At 27.6% G+C, this 22,151-nt stretch overlaps 1 long non-coding RNA gene across 1 annotated transcript in view; it reads right to left on the reverse strand.

The window, feature by feature from the left end:
* The window catches only part of LOC127732347 (uncharacterized), a 34,670-nt gene extending 12,827 nt beyond the window's left edge, over positions 1-21,843 (reverse strand). The window contains exons 1-2 of the long non-coding RNA XR_007996204.1: positions 21,774-21,843; positions 19,777-19,952 (exon numbers count right to left, since the gene is read on the reverse strand). This is a non-coding gene — a long non-coding RNA (uncharacterized LOC127732347). The remainder of the gene's footprint in view (positions 1-19,776; positions 19,953-21,773) is intronic.
* Positions 21,844-22,151: the final 308 nt, after the last annotated feature.

Below are 22,151 nucleotides of genomic sequence, written 5' to 3' on the forward strand. Positions count from 1 at the left end.
ATTCAAAATACATGTATTGAATCGTTAACAAATTTCATTAGTTTTCATGCCTCAGACTGACTCGTATAACAAAATTATTTGTCCGCATCAACCAAAACTGACAATATTTGCCCTTTATTTTGTAAATCTTATAGTCGCATAGTAAAAAAGTATTTTTTTTTTTATGTCAGGATGGATTGTATTATACAAATGATGGCAATTTTGGATCACAATGAGTACAAAATTTTGTTCCCATCAATAAAAAGAGTGCCAGAATGTCCTCTTTTTATTTAAATATGAATCGTAAAAATATTTTGGTGTTTCATACCTCAGACTGACTAATAACAAAATTATTTGTACGCATCAACCGAAACTGACCATAATTACACTTTATAATGTAAATCTTATACATGTAGTCCCATATTGAATCAGTTATATTTTTTTATTTCACGATGGACTGTATTATAAAAATGACAGCAATATATAATGTAAATCCTATAGTTGCATAGTAATTTACTAATATTTTTATGTCAGGATGGATTGTATTTAACAAATGATGCCATTTTTAGAACACAATGACTACAAAATTTTATTCACATCAATTTAGAGTGCCAGAATGTCCTCTTTTTATGCAAAATATAAAATCGTAAACAAATTTCAGTACTTTTCATGCCTCAGACTAACTCGTGTAACAAAATTATTTGTCCACATCAACCAATCTAGATCATTGTTCATACTACAATCAGATTCTGTAGGGAACGGTTGGTCAGCCAAATGACACAAATTTGTCTAACATGTGTCCTCTTTTTATTCAAAATATTGAATCGTAAACAAATTTCAGTGTTTTCATACCTCAGACTGACTAGAATAACAAAATTATTTGTCTGCATCAACCAAAACTGACCATATTTACACTTTTTAATGTAAATCTTATAGTCCCATTGTGTCTGCATCAACCAAAACTGACCATATTTACACTTTTTAATGTAAATCTTATAGTCCCATTGTAAATCAGTTATATTTTTATGTCAGAATGGACTGTATAATACAAATGACAGCAATATATAACCACAATCACTACAAAATTTTGTTTGCATCAATTAAGAGTGCCAGCATGTCCTCTTTTTATTCAAAATACATGTATTGAATCGTTAACAAATTTCATTAGTTTTCATGCCTCAGACTGACTCGTATAACAAAATTATTTGTCCGCATCAACCAAAACTGACAATATTTGCCCTTTATTTTGTAAATCTTATAGTCGCATAGTAAAAAAGTATTTTTTTTTTTATGTCAGGATGGATTGTATTATACAAATGATGGCAATTTTGGATCACAATGAGTACAAAATTTTGTTCCCATCAATAAAAAGAGTGCCAGAATGTCCTCTTTTTATTTAAATATGAATCGTAAAAATATTTTGGTGTTTCATACCTCAGACTGACTAATAACAAAATTATTTGTCAACACAATGACTACAAAATTTTGTTAGCATCAATTAAGAGTGCCAGCATGTCTTCTTTTTATTCAAAATATTAAATCGTAAACAAATTTCTGTATTTTTCATGTCTCAGACTAACTCGTATAACAAAATTATTTGTCCGCATCAACCAAAACTGACCATATTTACACTTTATAATGTAAATCTTATACATGTAGTCCCATATTAAATCATTTATATTTTTTTAATTTCCGGATGGACTGCATAATACAAATGACAGCAATATATGACCACAATGACTACAAAACTTTGTTCGCATCAATTTAGAGTGCCAGCATGTCCTCTTTTTATTCAAAATATTGAATCGTAAACAAATTTCAGTGTTTTCATACCTGTGACTGACTCATATAACAAAATTATTTCTCAGCATCAACCAAAACTGACCATATTTGAACTTTATAATGTAAATCTTATAGTCGCATAGTAAAAAAGTAATATTTTTATGAAGGATGGATTGAATTATACAAAGGATGGCTATTTTGGAACACAATGATTACAAAATTTTTTTCCCATCAATTAAGAATGTATTCTTCTGACGTTTCAGTCTCGTTGAAATCTCGTTCTGGAATTATTTCCAAAACATGTGATAAAAGTGGAAAATAGCAATGAATTTAATAAATATCATAATCAAACTGAACTCAGTGAAAAAAATTGTGTTTTTACAATAAGTAGTTTCTGAGTAATAAATTTTTCAAATTTTATTACCAATCAAGTCAGTCTTTTTAGCCAATTTTTTGAGAAAATGGGTGAGGGGTACAAGAAATGTTTTTACCAGAAACAGGTACATCCCATATCACTTTTTTCTTTTCAAATTTCTAAGATATGTATTTTTCAATCATTTATAACAAAGAAGTTGAAATAATGAATCCTTAACAAAAGTATTTTGTTCTCAAAACAGAGAAAAATCATAAATTTACAAAATTGACAGCATGGTAAATTTGATACGAAAAAGCATCAAAATATGATAAAACTTTCTTATATTAACACCTACCTATAGTTTTTTAAGTTAAATTTATATAGATTGGTCCACTTCATTGTTATTGAAAGTATGAAAAAAAGTGTAATTGTAGAACTGTGATTTTTTTCACGATAATAGCCCAAAAATAGGCAAAAACTGATGAAAAATGGGAAAATCATCAAAATTGGGTACTTTTGAAGGGCCGTAGCAAAAAAGGATGTGCACCACCATTTGATTTTTTCTTCACCAATTTTTTTTTTACAGTCATATAATCCCAAAAATCAGGTAAAGAACAAAAGTTTAATTCTAGTAATTTTTGGCTCCTCAGAGGTGTACATCCTTAAGAGTGCCAGCATGTCCTCTTTTTATTCAAAATATTGAATTGTAAACAAATTTCGGTGTTTTCATACCTGTGACTGACTCATATAACAAAATTATTTCTCAGCATCAACCAAAACTGATCATATTTGCACTTCATAATGTATATCTTATAGTCGCATAGTAAAAAGTTTTATTTTTATGTCAGGATGGATTGTATTATACAAAGGATGGCAATTTTGGAACACAATGATTACAAAATTTCGTTCGCATCAATTAAGAGTGCCAGCATGTCCTCTTTTTATTCAAAATACATGTATTGAATTGCAAAAAAAATTCAGTAGTTTTCATGCTTCAGGCTGACTCGTATAACAAAATTATTTGTCCGCATCAACCAAAACTGACCATATTTACACTTTATAATGTAAATCTTATACATGTAGTCCCATATTAAATCAGTTATATTTTTTTAATTTCTGGATGGACTGTATAGTACAAATGACAGCAATATATGACCACAATGACTACAAAATTTTGTTCGCATCAATTTAGAGTGCCAGCCTGTCCTCTTTTTATTCAAAATATTGAATTGTAAACAAATTTCAGTAGTTTTCTTGCCTCAAACTGACTCGTATGACAAAATTATTTGTCAGTATCAACCAAAACTGTCTATATTTGAACTTTATAATGTATATCTTATAGTCACATAGTAAAAAAGTAATATTTTTTATGTCAGGATTGATTGTATTATACAAATGATGCCAATTTTGGAACACAATGACTACAAAGTTTTCTTCGCATCAATTAAGAGTGCTAACATGTCTTCTTTTTATTCAAAATATTGAATCGTAAACTAATTTTAGTGTCTTCATACATTAGAATGACTGGAATAACAAAATTATTTGTCTGCATCAACCAAAACTGACCATATTTACAATTTATAATGTAAATCTTATAGTGCCATAGTAAATCAGTTATATTTTTATGTCAGGATCACTGCATGAAACTATATATTTAATTTGTAATTATACCCTTGATAAGCTACAGTTAAATTCTCATTTTAAATGTATACTTTAAGTTTATTTTTCATTTAAATTTCGCATTTAATTGTGGTTTAATTTGAATTTAAGCTATTAATTAAATTCCTACATTTAATTGTGGTTTAAATCAACCTTTATGGTAGCTTAAATTTAATGTATAAGTAAGTTTAAATGAAGTTATATTTGCATAAATTCTTAATTTAAGCAAGAATAGTTCAATTTAATCTTCATTTTACTTAAAATTTATGTGCAATTAAGCAAATATAAATACATATTTTCAAAGTTTATTTTAATTTAATCTTTACTATACTAGACATTTAAGAAAATTTAATCAAACATTATATAGATATTTTGAAAGTTTAATTTTAAATAATCTTTATTTTACTAGACATTTAAGAAAATTTAATCAAACATTATATAGATATTTTAAAAGTTTAATTTTGAATAATCTTCATTTTACTAGACATTTAAGTCTGAATTTAAGCAAGTTTATTTTAATTCATATTTACAAAATAAATGAATTTAAGCAAATATTAAATTGCTATATTACAAGTTTAGCTGCATTTAATCTTCACTTTATCCAACATTTAAGTCTTTCTTTAGGAATAAATGTTTAGTTTAACAACAACTTGGACTTTGCTCATTTTTGAAGGCCGTACGGTGACCTAAAGTAGTTAAATTCTGTGTCATTTGGTCTCTTGTGGAGAGTTGTCTCATTGGCAATCATACCACATCTTCTTTTTTTTAATATTATCTGAAATTAAATTTGAATAAAAGTAGGATTCAAGAAAAAATACTGAATTTAAATATTAAAGCAGCTTTTCTTTTAAATCGGGATTAAACTTTTTGATCTATTTGTGTTTGATTTGCTTAAGATTCTATGTATAATGTATACAATATAGATACTATGGGTTTGAATCCATAAAATGTATATACTTTTTCAATGAAGCAGGCGAGTTACTTTGCCTGCTTAATATTCTGTTGGAATCCACATTATGTTTTGTACTTGCAAACATATTGTTATTCAAAGGTACAAAAGTAGTTTACCGGCCACTTGTCTTGAAACTTAATCATATTAACAGACTCTTAAGAACATGAAATGATAAAATTAAAGCAGTACTATATTAAAATACATGTACTTGTTTAGTTTTCTTCCAATATATACCCTGTAATTTATATGTTTTTCTTGCATTTTTTGGAATGATTGTTGTTGTCTTGCTGAAATTTACCCCACATCTGCCCTGTTCTTTATACAAATATGCCATCAACATCAACTAGTGTCTTTTTTTCTTTGTCAGAAGTAAAGTTCTAATTTAATTACTAGCCACAACAGTTATAACTTCATTTTGGAATATATACCAGCTAGATCTGACTGCATTGTAAGCCATTCATCCGAAACAACATAAAACATCTTTTCATTTGAACTTCATTAAATTAATTCTATCAACAAATCAGAATATAGAACATGAGTTTTGGAGTTGTCTCTCTTTAATAATTAAATAAATTCGGTTGACATGGCACAGTTGAATATTCTGATAAATTTGTGTGTACTCATCAATAACACAATTAAAAGAAAAAAATCAGAAATAACCTCATCAGTATAGCCAGTTTAATTTTCATTAAATAAAAAATTACTGTAATCAGTGGGACATTTTTTTAAAGAAAGACCTGTGAAAAAACTTATTTTATGGAATTACCAATACTGTAAATCAGATATTAACTTTACATGACCTTTCAGCCAATAGAAAAAAACAAGCAAATACAAATATTCACATGCTTATTATACTTAGATCTTCTTTTCATTTGAAATATCAAGAATGTTTGGAAATTGTGAGAAAAAAAGTCAGCTAAAAGCAATGAATGTGAAGATAAATAAAGATAAGACTGTTTCAGTGAGTAGATTGAAATCTTATTTTTACTTTTTGGGAAAACAATTTGATATATATGAACAAAAATCATATTAAAACAATGACATAAATATTCAAACAATCTCACCATACCACAAAGGTTATAACAAACAATTATAAAAAAAGGAGTTACTTCCCCTAGATTAGAGAAGTACAGAATGTCCTTGATATCAAAGCTATATGTTTACATGGATTATTTTGAGTTAGGCTACTTGTATTTATCATAAATGAGGTTCTTAATTTGATATCTTATGTAGACAAGACAGATAAAATATGTTACAAAGTAATCACTTACAATTCATTTTGTACTATCAAACTTAAAGCAGATAAAAGTACATAGCAAATAAATTTTACTGTCATTGAAATATATTTTGTTATAACTAGCATATGACACATACAGTCACCCATTAGATTATACTATGAGTATGGACAACACAGATATTTCCACGCCCCCACATTGTAAATCACATACAACTCCATAATTGTACTTTAAAAACCTTGCAAATTAAATACATTTGTAATTTACATTGAATTAAAAATGTTTGAGTTACTTCTCCTAGATCAGAAGAGTCAAGTATGTCCTTTATCAATTCTACTCTGTTGTTAAAGCTATATTAACATGTTTTATTTCTAGATGGGATACTTTTATTCATCATAAAGGAGGTTTTGAATTTGAAATCTTATGTAGATAATGGTTGATAAAAATGTGTAGTAGCGTAATGAATTACAATACCATCAAGCTAAATTAAGATAAAACTTTTCAAAGAAGATTTATTTGCAAATGCATTTACTTCATTGAAGTATGTTTTTAGAACTAACAAATGATACAAAGTCACCAATGACGTTAATGCACGACACACATTTTCCCACACCCCAGCATTGTAAATCAGTAACAACTACTTAATTGTACTGTAATTATAACTTTAAAAACTTGTTGACAGGGATATTCAAGAAACAAATCCAAAATATCTGCACTTAAAAATGTTTCAGTTACTTCCCCTAGATCAGAAAATTCTACCCTATTGTTAAATCTCCATTTACAAATTACATGTAGCATAAATTAGGTATTGACTTTCATATTTTATGTAGATAAACTAGGATAAAAATATGTTACATTTATAAAAAATTACACTACCATCCAATTAATTGCAAATTAAAGTACACACAAAATTAGTTATACTGCCCATCAAAATAAATATTGTCATAACTAACAAATGACATAAAATACTATTTTGTTGAATACAAACAATACATGTATATAAGATTTCTGACCTCAAAAATATTTATAATCAGAATAATTTGAAATTAAGAATCACCAGTTAATATTATAATTTCAATTTGAACTAGGCGTGTAATTGTCATTGAAAATAAAGTTCATAAATTTAATACTTATAATTTCATTTAAATATATACATGTGTATAGCAAGTCATTAAAATCATTTATTAACATACACATTTTGACTTATTGATTGAAAGCTGTTGAACTACAGGCAATTTCTCTTCTATCTTGAAAGCTATTGAATTTCACATTTATAATATCAACTTTACATGTATTCATTCAAACAAGTTAACTCAAAGAAAAATTATAAATATCTCCCATCATTTATACAAAAAAATGTTTATAATTCATCTTATGTATAATGTATGTGTGTATCAAATAAAACTATTTCGTTAAAGTGGAGTTACCTCCCCTATATGACAATAATTGATACTTGTGTTAGAAAAATAATTATTGATAGTAGAAACCTAATTGAATGAATAAATCACCATGTATGTCAGGTACATTTTTAAATCTTCAAAATTTCCAATTTTCAACCACTTTAGTTGAATTTTTTTCCTAATGAGCCATTGATATAATCTGGAAACAATATCTTCTTAGCTTCAAAGTGTTTTTCTTGGTGCCTGAAAATAATAAATGCATAAATTTAAATATTAAATATAATGCAGGTTATACATGTGAAAAAATAAATAGCCAAACATGTATGTTAGTTTTTTTCATGAATGATAATTTTGGTTATACAGATTTGCAGGTAATCTTATATATTAATGCTACTTTATCATATTAAGATTAAGTACGAATTTGTAAAATACAATTTGGAAAAAATACCAGTAAGTCATGTAGGTATAAAATTAAGACAGTTACCTTATGCATGCCTCTGTTTTTTCTTTTTTATTTGAAAATATGTCTGTTTTTTTCTATCATGCCAGGGGTTTTTTTTTGTTTTTGTTTTTTTATTTGAAATCATAAAATGTCTTTAAGTTTAAACAAAAGATATCTATTTGAAATCAAGAATAAAGTACACAAAACATACAGTTTATATTGAAAAAATATTTTGAAGGATAAATTAAAATGGCAATATTGCAACAACATGCTTACATGTATGGAAGTATTATGTTTGATTGCAGTTTGCAATGGAGACGAAATAGAGTTAAACTACTTCAAACACATTTTTTACATATAATTTGCTTTTTATCTAATAAACTAGTAAAATAGGCTCTTACATAAGTCAGAATAAAGGAATAACATGTATTTCATGTTTCAGTAATATCAAATATTATCTCATTTCATCACATACACCATAATGGGTCAGTCTTCAAACATTTCAATGGATACTGTATTTTTGCACATGAAACTGTCATATAAACTTTACAACAGCTTGCTCATAACTTCACCATACCTGAATTTAAAAAAAATAACATGCAAATGATACATTATATAAGAAAAAACACATGCTTTTACTCTGCTACATGAACTTTACATGACAAATATGACACTATTCAAACAAGAAAACTATTAACATGATTAATAGCCATTACATATATATTTTCAACTCTTTGGTTTTAACTAGCCAAAGCTTGAAATCCAAGACCTTCACAATCTAGATCATTGTTCATACTACAATCAGATTCTGTAGGGAACGGTTGGTCAGCCAAATGACACAAATTTGTCTAACATGTGTCCTCTTTTTATTCAAAATATTGAATCTTAAACAAATTTCAGTGTTTTCATACCTCAGACTGACTAGAATAACAAAATTATTTGTCTTCATCAACCAAAACTGACCATATTTGCACTTTCTAATGTAAATCTTATAGTCCCATTGAAAGTCAGTTATATTTTTTATGTCAGAATGGACTGTATAATACAAATAACAGCAATATATAACCAAAATGACTACAAATATTGTCTGATCAATTAAGAGTGCCAGCATGTCCTCTTTTTATTCAAAATACATGTATTGAATCGTTAACAAATTTCATTAGTTTTCATGCCTCAGACTGACTCGTATAACAAAATTATTTGTCCGCATCAACCAAAACTGACAATATTTGCCCTTTATTTTGTAAATCTTATAGTCGCATAGTAAAAAAGTATTTTTTTTTTATGTCAGGATGCATTGTATTATACAAATGATGGCAATTTTGGATCACAATGACTACAACATTTTGTTCCCATCAATAAAAAGAGTGCCAGAATGTCCTCTTTTTATTTAAATATGAATCGTAAAAATATTTTGGTGTTTCATACCTCAGACTGACTAATAACAAAATTATTTGTACGCATCAACCGAAACTGACCATATTTACACTTTATAATGTAAATCTTATACATGTAGTCCCATATTGAATCAGTTATATTTTTTTATTTCAGGATGGACTGTATTATACAAATGACAGCAATATATAATGTAAATCCTATAGTTGCATAGTAATTTACTAATATTTTTATGTCAGGATGGATTGTATTTAACAAATGATGCGTATTTTAGAACACAATGACTACAAAATTTTATTCACATCAATTTAGAGTGCCAGAATGTCCTCTTTTTATGCAAAATATTAAATCGTAAATAAATTTCAGTACTTTGCATGCCTCAGATTAACTCGTGTAACAAAATTATTTGTCCACATCAACCAATACTGACCATATTTACACTTTATAATGTAAATCTTATACATGTAATCCCATACTAAATCAGTTATATTTTTTTATTTCAGGATCGACTGTATAATACAAATGACAGAAATATATGACCACAATGACTACAAAGTTTTGTTTGCATCAATTTAGAGTGCCAGCATGTCCTCTTTTTTATTCAAAATATTGAATCGTAAACAAATTTCAGTGTTTTCATACCTCAGACTGTTTAGAATAACAAAATTATTTGTCTGCATCAACCAAAACTGACCATATTTACACTTTTTAATGTAAATCTTATAGTCCCATTGTGTCTGCATCAACCAAAACTGACCATATTTACACTTTTTAATGTAAATCTTATAGTCCCATTGTAAATCAGTTATATTTTTATGTCAGAATGGACTGTACAATACAAATGACAGCAATATATAACCACAATCACTACAAAATTTTGTTTGCATCAATTAAGAGTGCCAGCATGTCCTCTTTTTATTCAAAATACATGTATTGAATCGTTAACAAATTTCATTAGTTTTCATGCCTCAGACTGACTCGTATAACAAAATTATTTGTCCGCATCAACCAAAACTTACAATATTTGCCCTTTATTTTGTAAATCTTATAGTCGCATAGTAAAAAAGTTTTTTTTTTTTTTATGTCAGGATGGATTGTATTATACAAATGATGGCAATTTTGGATCACAATGAGTACAAAATTTTGTTCCCATCAATAAAAAGAGTGCCAGAATGTCCTCTTTTTATTTAAATATGAATCGTAAAAATATTTTGGTGTTTCATACCTCAGACTGACTAATAACAAAATTGTTTGTACGCATCAACCGAAACTGACCATATTTACACTTTATAATGTAAATCTTATACATGTAGTCCCATATTGAATCAGTTATATTTTTTTATTTCACGATGGACTGTATTATACAAATGACAGCAATATATAATGTAAATCCTATAGTTGCATAGTAATTTACTAATATTTTTATGTCAGGATGGATTGTATTTAACAAATGATGCCAATTTTAGAACACAATGACTACAAAATTTTATTCACATCAATTTTGAGTGCCAGAATGTCCTCTTTTTATGCAAAATATAAAATCGTAAACAAATTTCAGTACTTTTCATGCCTCAGACTAACTCGTGTAACAAAATTATTTGTCCACATCAACCAATACTGACCATATTTACACTTTATAATGTAAATCTTATACATGTAGTCCCATACTAAATCCGTTATATTTTTGTATTTCAGGATGGACTGTATAATAAAAATGACAGCAATATATGACCACAATGACTACAAAATTATGTTTGCATCAATTTAGAATGCCAGCATGTCCTCTTTTTATTCAAAATATTGAATCGTAAACAAATTTCAGTGTTTTCATACCTCGGACTGACTAGAATAGCAAAATAATTTTTCTGCATCAACCAAAACTGACCACATTTACACTTTATAATGTAAATCTTATAGTCCCATTGTAAATCAGTTAAATTTTTATGTCAGAATGGACTGTATAATACAAATGACAGCAATATATAACTACAATGACTACAAAATTTTGTTCGCATCAATTTAGAGTGCCAGCATGTACTCTTTTTATTCAAAATATTGAATCGTAAATAAATTTCAGTGTTTTCGTACCTCAGACTGACTCAAATAACAAAATTATTTGTCCGCATCAACCAAAACTGACAATATTTACACTTTATAATGAAAATCTATATAGTAGCAAAGTTAATCAGTTATATTTTTATGTCAGGATGGACAGTATAATACAAATGACAGCAATTTATGACCACAATGACTTCAAAATTTTATTTGCATCAATTTAGAGTGCCAGCATGTCCTCTTTTAATCAAACTATTGAATTGTTAACAAATTTCAGTAGTTTACATGCCTTGGACTGACTCATATAACAAAATCATTTCTCCACATCAACCAAAACCTACCATATTTGCACTTTATAATGTAAATCTTATAGTCGCATAGTACAAAAGTAATATTTTTATGTCAGGATGGATTGTATTATACAAATGATGGCAATTTTTGAACACAATGATTACAAACTTTTGTTCCCATCAATAAAGAGTGCCAGCATGTCCTTTTTTTATTCAAAATATTGAATCGTAAACAAATTTCAGTAGTTATCATGCCTCAGACTAACTCGTATAACAAAATTATTTGTCCACATCAATCAAAACTGGCCATATTTACACTTTATAATGTAGATCTTATACATGTAGTCCCATATTAAATTAGTTATATTTTTTTATTTCAGAATGAACTGTATAATACAAATGACAGCAATATATTATGTAAATCCATAAGTTGCATAGTAAAAAAGTAATATTTTTATATCAGGATGGATTGTATTATACAATTGATGCCAATTTTGGAACACAATGACTGAAAAATTTTATTCGCATCAATTTAGAGTGCCATCAGTTATATTTTTATGTCAGAATGGACTGTATAATACAAATGACAGCAATTTATGACCACAATGACCACAATATTTTGTTCGCATCAATTAAGAGTGCCAGCATGACATCTTTTTATTGAAAATATTGAATTGTTAACAAATTTCAGTAGTTTTCATGCATCGGACAGACTGGTATAACAAAATTATTTCTCCGCAACATTCCAAAACTGACCATATTTCCACTTTATAATGTAAATCTAAGAGTGCCAGCATGTCCTCGTTTTATTCAAAATATTGAATGACAAACAAATTTCAGTGTTTTCATACCTCAGACTGACTCAAATAACAAAATTATTTGTCTGCATCAACGAAAACTGACCATATTTACATTTATTATGTTAATCTTAAAGTCTCATAGTAAATTAGTTATATTTTTATGTCAGGATGGACTGTATAATACAAATGTCAGCAATATATGACCACAATGACTACAAAACTTTGTTCGCATCAATTAAGAGTGCCAGCATGTCCTCTTTTTATTCAAAATATTGAATCATAAACAAATTTCAGTGTTTTCATACCTGTGACTGACTCATATAACAAAATTATTTCTCAGCATCAACCAAAACTGACCATATTTGAACTTTATAATGTAAATCTTATAGTCGCATAGTACAAAAGTAATATTTTTATGAAGGATGGATTGTATTATACAAAGGATGGCAGTTTTGGAACACAATGATTACAAAATTTCGTTCCCATCAATTAAGAGTGCCAGCATATCCTCTTTTTATTGCAAATACATGTATTGAAACGCAAATAAATTTCAGTAATTTTCATGCCTCAGACTGACTAGAATAACAAAATTATTTGTCTGCATCGACCAAAACTGACCATATTTACATTTATAATGTAAATCTTAAAGTCTCATAGTAAATTAGTTATATTTTTATGTCAGGATGGACTGTATAATACATATGTCAGCAATATATGACCACAATGACTACAAAATTTTGTTAGCATCAATTAAGAGTGCCAGCATGTCTTCTTTTTATTCAAAATATTAAATCGTAAACAAATTTCTGTATTTTTCATGTCTCAGACTAACTCGTATAACAAAATTATTTGTCCGCATCAACCAAAACTGACCATATTTACACTTTATAATGTAAATCTTATACATGTATTCCCATATTAAATCATTTATATTTTTTTAATTTCCGGATGGACTGCATAATACAAATGACAGCAATATATGACCACAATGACTACAAAACTTTGTTCGCATCAATTTAGAGTGCCAGCATGTCCTCTTTTTATTCAAAATATTGAATCGTAAACAAATTTCAGTGTTTTCATACCTGTGACTGACTCATATAACAAAATTATTTCTCAGCATCAACCAAAACTGACCATATTTGAACTTTATAATGTAAATCTTATAGTCGCATAGTAAAAAAGTAATATTTTTATGAAGGATGGATTGAATTATACAAAGGATGGCTATTTTGGAACACAATGATTACAAATTTTTTTTCCCATCAATTAAGAATGTATTCTTCTGACGTTTCAGTCTCGTTGAAATCTCGTTCTGGAATTATTTCCAAAACATGTGATAAAAGTGGAAAATAGCAATGAATTTAATAAATATCATAATCAAACTGAACTCAGTGAAAAAATTGTGTTTTTACAATAAGTAGTTTCTGAGTAATAAATTTTTCAAATTTTATTACCAATCAAGTCAGTCTTTTTAGCCAATTTTTTGAGAAAATGGGTGAGGGGTACAAGAAATGTTTTTACCAGAAACAGGTACATCCCATATCACTTTTTTCTTTTCAAATTTCTAAGATATGTATTTTTCAATCATTTATAACAAAGAAGTTGAAATAATGAATCCTTAACAAAAGTATTTTGTTCTCAAAACAGAGAAAAATCATAAATTTACAAAATTGACAGCATGGTAAATTTGATACGAAAAAGCATCAAAATATGATAAAACTTTCTTATATTAACACCTACCTATAGTTTTTTAAGTTAAATTTATATAGATTGGTCCACTTCATTGTTATTGAAAGTATGAAAAAAAGTGTAATTGTAGAACTGTGATTTTTTTCACGATAATAGCCCAAAAATAGGCAAAAACTGATGAAAAATGGGAAAATCATCAAAATTGGGTACTTTTGAAGGGCCGTAGCAAAAAAGGATGTGCACCACCATTTGATTTTTTCTTCACCAATTTTTTTTTTACAGTCATATAATCCCAAAAATCAGGTAAAGAACAAAAGTTTAATTCTAGTAATTTTTGGCTCCTCAGAGGTGTACATCCTTAAGAGTGCCAGCATGTCCTCTTTTTATTCAAAATATTGAATTGTAAACAAATTTCGGTGTTTTCATACCTGTGACTGACTCATATAACAAAATTATTTCTCAGCATCAACCAAAACTGATCATATTTGCACTTCATAATGTATATCTTATAGTCGCATAGTAAAAAGTTTTGTTTTTATGTCAGGATGGATTGTATTATACAGAGGATGGCAATTTTGGAACACAATGATTACAAAATTTCGTTCGCATCAATTAAGAGTGCCAGCATGTCCTCTTTTTATTCAAAATACATGTATTGAATTGCAAAAAAAATTCAGTAGTTTTCATGCTTCAGGCTGACTCGTATAACAAAATTATTTGTCCGCATCAACCAAAACTGACCATATTTACACTTTATAATGTAAATCTTATACATGTAGTCCCATATTAAATCAGTTATATTTTTTTAATTTCTGGATGGACTGTATAGTACAAATGACAGCAATATATGACCACAATGACTACAAAATTTTGTTCGCATCAATTTAGAGTGCCAGCCTGTCCTCTTTTTATTCAAAATATTGAATTGTAAACAAATTTCAGTAGTTTTCTTGCCTCAAACTGACTCGTATGACAAAATTATTTGTCAGTATCAACCAAAACTGTCTATATTTGAACTTTATAATGTATATCTTATAGTCACATAGTAAAAAAGTAATATTTTTTATGTCAGGATTGATTGTATTATACAAATGATGCCAATTTTGGAACACAATGACTACAAAGTTTTATTCGCATCAATTAAGAGTGCTAACATGTCTTCTTTTTATTCAAAATATTGAATCGTAAACTAATTTTAGTGTCTTCATACATTAGATTGACTGGAATAACAAAATTATTTGTCTGCATCAACCAAAACTGACCATATTTACAATTTATAATGTAAATCTTATAGTGCCATAGTAAATCAGTTATATTTTTATGTCAGGATCACTGCATGAAACTTTATATTTAATTTGTAATTATACCCTTGATAAGCTACAGTTAAATTCTCATTTTAAATGTATACTTTAAGTTTATTTTTCATTTAAATTTCGCATTTAATTGTGGTTTAATTTGAATTTAAGCTATTAATTAAATTCCTACATTTAATTGTGGTTTAAATCAACCTTTATGGTAGCTTAAATTTAATGTATAAGTAAGTTTAAATGAAGTTATATTTGCATAAATTCTTAATTTAAGCAAGAATAGTTCAATTTAATCTTCATTTTACTTAAAATTTATGTGCAATTAAGCAAATATAAATACATATTTTCAAAGTTTATTTTAATTTAATCTTTACTATACTAGACATTTAAGAAAATTTAATCAAACATTATATAGATATTTTGAAAGTTTAATTTTAAATAATCTTCATTTTACTAGACATTTAAGAAAATTTAATCAAACATTATATAGATATTTTAAAAGTTTAATTTTGAATAATCTTCATTTTACTAGACATTTAAGTCTGAATTTAAGCAAGTTTATTTTAATTCATATTTACAAAATAAATGAATTTAAGCAAATATTAAATTGCTATATTACAAGTTTAGCTGCATTTAATCTTCACTTTATCCAACATTTAAGTCTTTCTTTAGGAATAAATGTTTAGTTTAACAACAACTTGGACTTTGCTCATTTTTGAAGGCCGTACGGTGACCTAAAGTAGTTAAATTCTGTGTCATTTGGTCTCTTGTGGAGAGTTGTCTCATTGGCAATCATACCACATCTTCTTTTTTTTAATATTATCTGAAATTAAATTTGAATAAAAGTAGGATTCAAGAAAAAATACTGAATTTAAATATTAAAGCAGCTTTTCTTTTAAATCGGGATTAAACTTTTTGATCTATTTGTGTTTGATTTGCTTAAGATTCTATGTATAATGTATACAATATAGATACTATGGGTTTGAATCCATAAAATGTATATACTTTTTCAATGAAGCAGGCGAGTTACTTTGCCTGCTTAATATTCTGTTGGAATCCACATTATGTTTTGTACTTGCAAACATATTGTTATTCAAAGGTACAAAAGTAGTTTACCGGCCACTTGTCTTGAAACTTAACCATATTAACAGACTCTTAAGAACATGAAATGATAAAATTAAAGCAGCACTATATTAAAATACATGTACTTGTTTAGTTTTCTTCCAATATATACCCTGTAATTTATATGTTTTTCTTGCATTTTTTGGAATGATTGTTGTTGTCTTGCTGAAATTTACCCCACATCTGCCCTGTTCTTTATACAAATATGCCATCAACATCAACTAGTGTCTTTTTTTCTTTGTCAGAAGTAAAGTTCTAATTTAATTACTAGCCACAACAGTTATAACTTCATTTTGGAATATATACCAGCTAGATCCGACTGCATTGTAAGCCATTCATTCGAAACAACATAAAACATCTTTTCATTTGAACTTCATTAAATTAATTCTATCAACAAATCAGAATATAGAACATGAGTTTTGGAGTTGTCTCTCTTTAATAATTAAATAAATTCGGTTGACATGGCACAGTTGAATATTCTGATAAATTTGTGTGTACTCATCAATAAAACAATTAAAAGAAAAAAATCAGAAATAACCTCATCAGTATAGCCAGTTTAATTTTCATTAAATAAAAAATTACTGTAATCAGTGGGACATTTTTTTAAAGAAAGACCTGTGAAAAAACTTATTTTATGGAATTACCAATACTGTAAATCAGATATTAACTTTACATGACCTTTCAGCCAATAGAAAAAAACAAGCAAATACAAATATTCACATGCTTATTATACTTAGATCTTCTTTTCATTTGAAATATCAAGAATGTTTGGAAATTGTGAGAAAAAAAGTCAGCTAAAAGCAATGAATGTGAAGATAAATAAAGATAAGACTGTTTCAGTGAGTAGATTGAAATCTTATTTTTACTTTTTGGGAAAACAATTTGATATATATGAACAAAAATCATATTAAAACAATGACATAAATATTCAAACAATCTCACCATACCACAAAGGTTATAACAAACAATTATAAAAAAAGGACTTACTTCCCCTAGATTAGAGAAGTACAGAATGTCCTTGATATCAAAGCTATATGTTTACATGGATTATTTTGAGTTAGGCTACTTGTATTTATCATAAATGAGGTTCTTAATTTGATATCTTATGTAGACAAGACAGATAAAATATGTTACAAAGTAATCACTTACAATTCATTTTGTACTATCAAACTTAAAGCAGATAAAAGTACATAGCAAATAAATTTTACTGTCATTGAAATGTATTTTGTTATAACTAGCATATGACACATACAGTCACCCATCAGATTATACTATGAGTATGGACAACACAGATATTTCCACGCCCCCACATTGTAAATCACATACAACTCCATAATTGTACTTTAAAAACCTTGCAAATTAAATACATTTGTAATTTACATTGAATTAAAAATGTTTGAGTTACTTCTCCTAGATCAGAAGAGTCAAGTATGTCCTTTATCAATTCTACTCTGTTGTTAAAGCTATATTAACATGTTTTATTTCTAGATGGGATACTTTTATTCATCATAAAGGAGGTTTTGAATTTGAAATCTTATGTAGATAATGGTTGATAAAAATGTGTAGTAGCGTAATGAATTACAATACCATCAAGCTAAATTAAGATAAAACTTTTCAAAGAAGATTTATTTGCAAATGCATTTACTTCATTGAAGTATGTTTTTAGAACTAACAAATGATACAAAGTCACCAATGACGTTAATGCACGACACACATTTTCCCACACCCCAGCATTGTAAATCAGTAACAACTACTTAATTGTACTGTAATTATAACTTTAAAAACTTGTTGACAGGGATATTCAAGAAACAAATCCAAAATATCTGCACTTAAAAATGTTTCAGTTACTTCCCCTAGATCAGAAAATTCTACCCTATTGTTAAATCTCCATTTACAAATTACATGTAGCATAAATTAGGTATTGACTTTCATATTTTATGTAGATAAACTAGGATAAAAATATGTTACATTTATAAAAAATTACACTACCATCCAATTAATTGCAAATTAAAGTACACACAAAATTAGTTATACTGCCCATCAAAATAAATATTGTCATAACTAACAAATGACATAAAATACTATTTTGTTGAATACAAACAATACATGTATATAAGATTTCTGACCTCAAAAATATTTATAATCAGAATAATTTGAAATTAAGAATCACCAGTTAATATTATAATTTCAATTTGAACTAGGCGTGTAATTGTCATTGAAAATAAAGTAGCTAAATTTAATACTTATAATTTCATTTAAATATATACATGTGTATAGCAAGTCATTAAAATCATTTATTAACATACACATTTTGACTTATTGATTGAAAGCTGTTGAACTACAGGCAATTTCTCTTCTATCTTGAAAGCTATTGAATTTCACATTTATAATATCAACTTTACATGTATTCATTCAAACTAGTTAACTCAAAGAAAAATTATAAATATCTCCCATCATTTATACAAACAAATGTTTATAATTCATCTTATGTATAATGTATGTGTGTATCAAATAAAACTATTTCGTTAAAGTGGAGTTACCTCCCCTATATGACAATAATTGATACTTCTGTAAGAAAAATAACTATTGATAGTAGAAACCTAATTGAATGAATAAATCACCATGTATGTCAGGTACTTTTTTAAATCTTCAAAATTTCCAATTTTCAACCACTTTAGTTGAAGTTTTTTTCCTAATGAGCCATTGATATAATCTGGAAGCAATATCTTCTTAGCTTTAAAGTGTTTTTCTTGGTACCTGAAATTAATAAATGCATAAATTTAAATATTAAATATAATGCAGGTTATACATGTGAAAAAATATATAGCCAAACATGTATGTTAGTTTTTTTCATGAATGATAATTTTGGTAATACAGATTTGCAGGTAATCTTATATATTAATGCTACTTAATTATATTAAGATTAAGTACGAATTTTTAAAATACAATTTGGAAAAAAATACCAGTAAGTCATGTAGGTATAAAATTAAGACAGTTGCCTTATGCATGCCTCTGTTTTTTCCTTTTTATTTGAAAATATGTCTGTTATTTTCTATCATGCCAGGGTTTTTTTTGTTTTTGTTTTTTTTATTTGAAATCATAAAATGTCTTTAAGTTTAAACAAAAGATATCTATTTGAAATCAAGAATAAAGCACACAAAACATACAGTTAATATTGAAACAAATAATTTGAAAGGTATTATGTTTGTTTGCAGTTTGCACTGGAGACGAAATAGAGTTAAACTACTTCAAACACATCTGTTACATATAATTTGCTTTTTATCTAATAAACTAGTAAAATAGGCTCTTACATAAGTCAGAATAAAGGAATAACATGTATTTCATGTTTCAGTAATATCAAATATTATCTCATTTCATCACATACACCATAATGGGTCAGTCTTCAAACATTTCAATGGATACTGTATTTTTGCACATGTAACTGTCATATAAACTTTACAACAGCTTGCTCATAACTTCACCATACCTGAATTAAAAAAAAATAACATGCAAATGATACATTATATAAGAAAAAAAAACCTGCTTTTACTCTGCTACATGAACTTTACATGACAAATATGACACTATTCAAACAAGAAAACTATTAACATGATTAATGGCCAAAAAATATAAATTTTCAACTCTTTGGTTTTAACTAGCCAAAGCTTGAAATCCATGACCTTCACACTCTAGATCATTGTTCATATTACAATCAGATTCTGTAGGGAACCAAATTTGTCTAACATGTGTACTTGCACTAAAACTAGTAGAATACTAGCTACTACCATCTATATTATATGTAAATGTCATCATTTTGAAATGGAATACGCATATCATCATGATCATTGATAAGATTTTATTTATCTAAACAATTAAGAAAATACAAACTACATGTACATGTATGAAGTCATTTTTTAACTATGAATTGCAATGGTTCTCTGAACCACAATGGTCATGCGGTAGTCCAGTGGTTTACTGCTAAAGTATTACTCTATCTTGTTGAGAGTTACACAGAAGTTTTTGGTAGTAACGCTGAAGTGTGATTGACTACATAAACTTTATATTTTATATATTTTTTTCATTTTGATATGTTGATACAGAAGCCAAATTGTTTGTTCCATTTATATCTTGATATTGTATGGTGACATGTCAGACTATCATTTTTTTCCACTCTGTATACATAAATGGCATGCGTGTAAAAATCAGAAAAGCATCTTTAATGTTTTAAAGTATATCATCACCCTTCTAATGTAAAACATTCATGTCCTTGATAAATAGTCATTGAATTTCCAGTAAGGCTGTTAAAGTGTAAACAGGTAAATCATGTAAATAGGCTTAAACAAACGAAAGCCAAGGTTCATAAATTCACTATGAAAGCTTAGTTCTAAGATCATTTGCCTTTAAATGAAACAAGTACTATACTAAATTCAATTACAAAAGTTGTTTGATATACACTTCATGCAAATACTACTTTGAAAGACAAATCTTTTTGGATGCCTGCATGTGATCAAGGAACAAAATGGATTACTGTACACAGTATTTACTACAGTGTTGGGAGTAAATTGTTAAATATGTGAGACTACTATAACATTAACACTGGGTTATAACTTATAGTAGTCTCAGTAAATAATAAATGTTTGATAATGATAAGCCTGGGACTCTATCTTTTCTTTCAAAGCCAAAATACAGGGCTCGACAATAACGCTTGTTCGATTGTCCGGTACCAGAGGAAAAAAAGGTCGGACAAGTAAAAGCTATATCAAGCTTGTCCGACGGGACAAGTAAAATTATTCTGCAGAAAATAAATTTAATCCAACTTTGATGAAAAAGTAATCATAAACAAATAACAAGAAAAGAAGATAAAAACAAGTATTAATTTGACATGTTTACTTGCAATCGATAATTTAAAAACAGGTTCTTTGTCAGGTACTTTTTAACAGGTAATAGGTATACTATTCTCATGTGACATGACTAGATTCAGTTGTTCTCGACTCATATTTTTGTAAAGTATTTCAAAAGATATAAATCAAATTCTGTTCTATTGTTTTAATTCATTTTGTTCCTTGAATCAACTTAAAATGCAAAAAAGGTTATTGTAAAGATTTTTTTTGGAGAAGTTACAATTTCATTCGGACAAGTAAGTTTTGGTATGTACTTGTCCTACTGGACAAGTTGAAAATAAAGTTATTGTAGAGGCCTGAAATACTGAAAAAAGTACATTTCAAGGATTGCTTCTAGGTTACAAAATGTCCTTTATCAAATTGTGAGGTCATTTTTTAAATATAACTGGGTTAAACCCTTTCATTACCTAGGAAATTGTGTTGATGCATATATTTGAATTTGACGCTCTTCATGATGAGTTATCGAAAAAGTCTGAGGCATTGTGGCGTGAGTAACTTAAGAATGACAAACGGATCAGCAATGAATATGTTCCGAAATCGGGTATAATGCTGATATGTACGATTAATAGTGTTGTTAAATATATACATAAAATAAAGATGTATGACAAAACATCGAATTTCACAAGTAGCAAAAGTTTTAAGACTAGAAATTATAATTTAATAAAAATGATAAGTCATATTTATCTCATAACTCGAACTACATCCCGGTCCGGGGGGGGGGGGTGGTTACTGACTATCCCTTTGGTCATAACTGTATCAACAGCACTTGCAAAATCATACCCTGT

This window comes from Mytilus californianus, unplaced genomic scaffold (genome assembly GCF_021869535.1).
Source record: "Mytilus californianus isolate M0D057914Y unplaced genomic scaffold, xbMytCali1.0.p SCAF_23, whole genome shotgun sequence".
Lineage (NCBI taxonomy): Eukaryota > Metazoa > Mollusca > Bivalvia > Mytilida > Mytilidae > Mytilus > Mytilus californianus.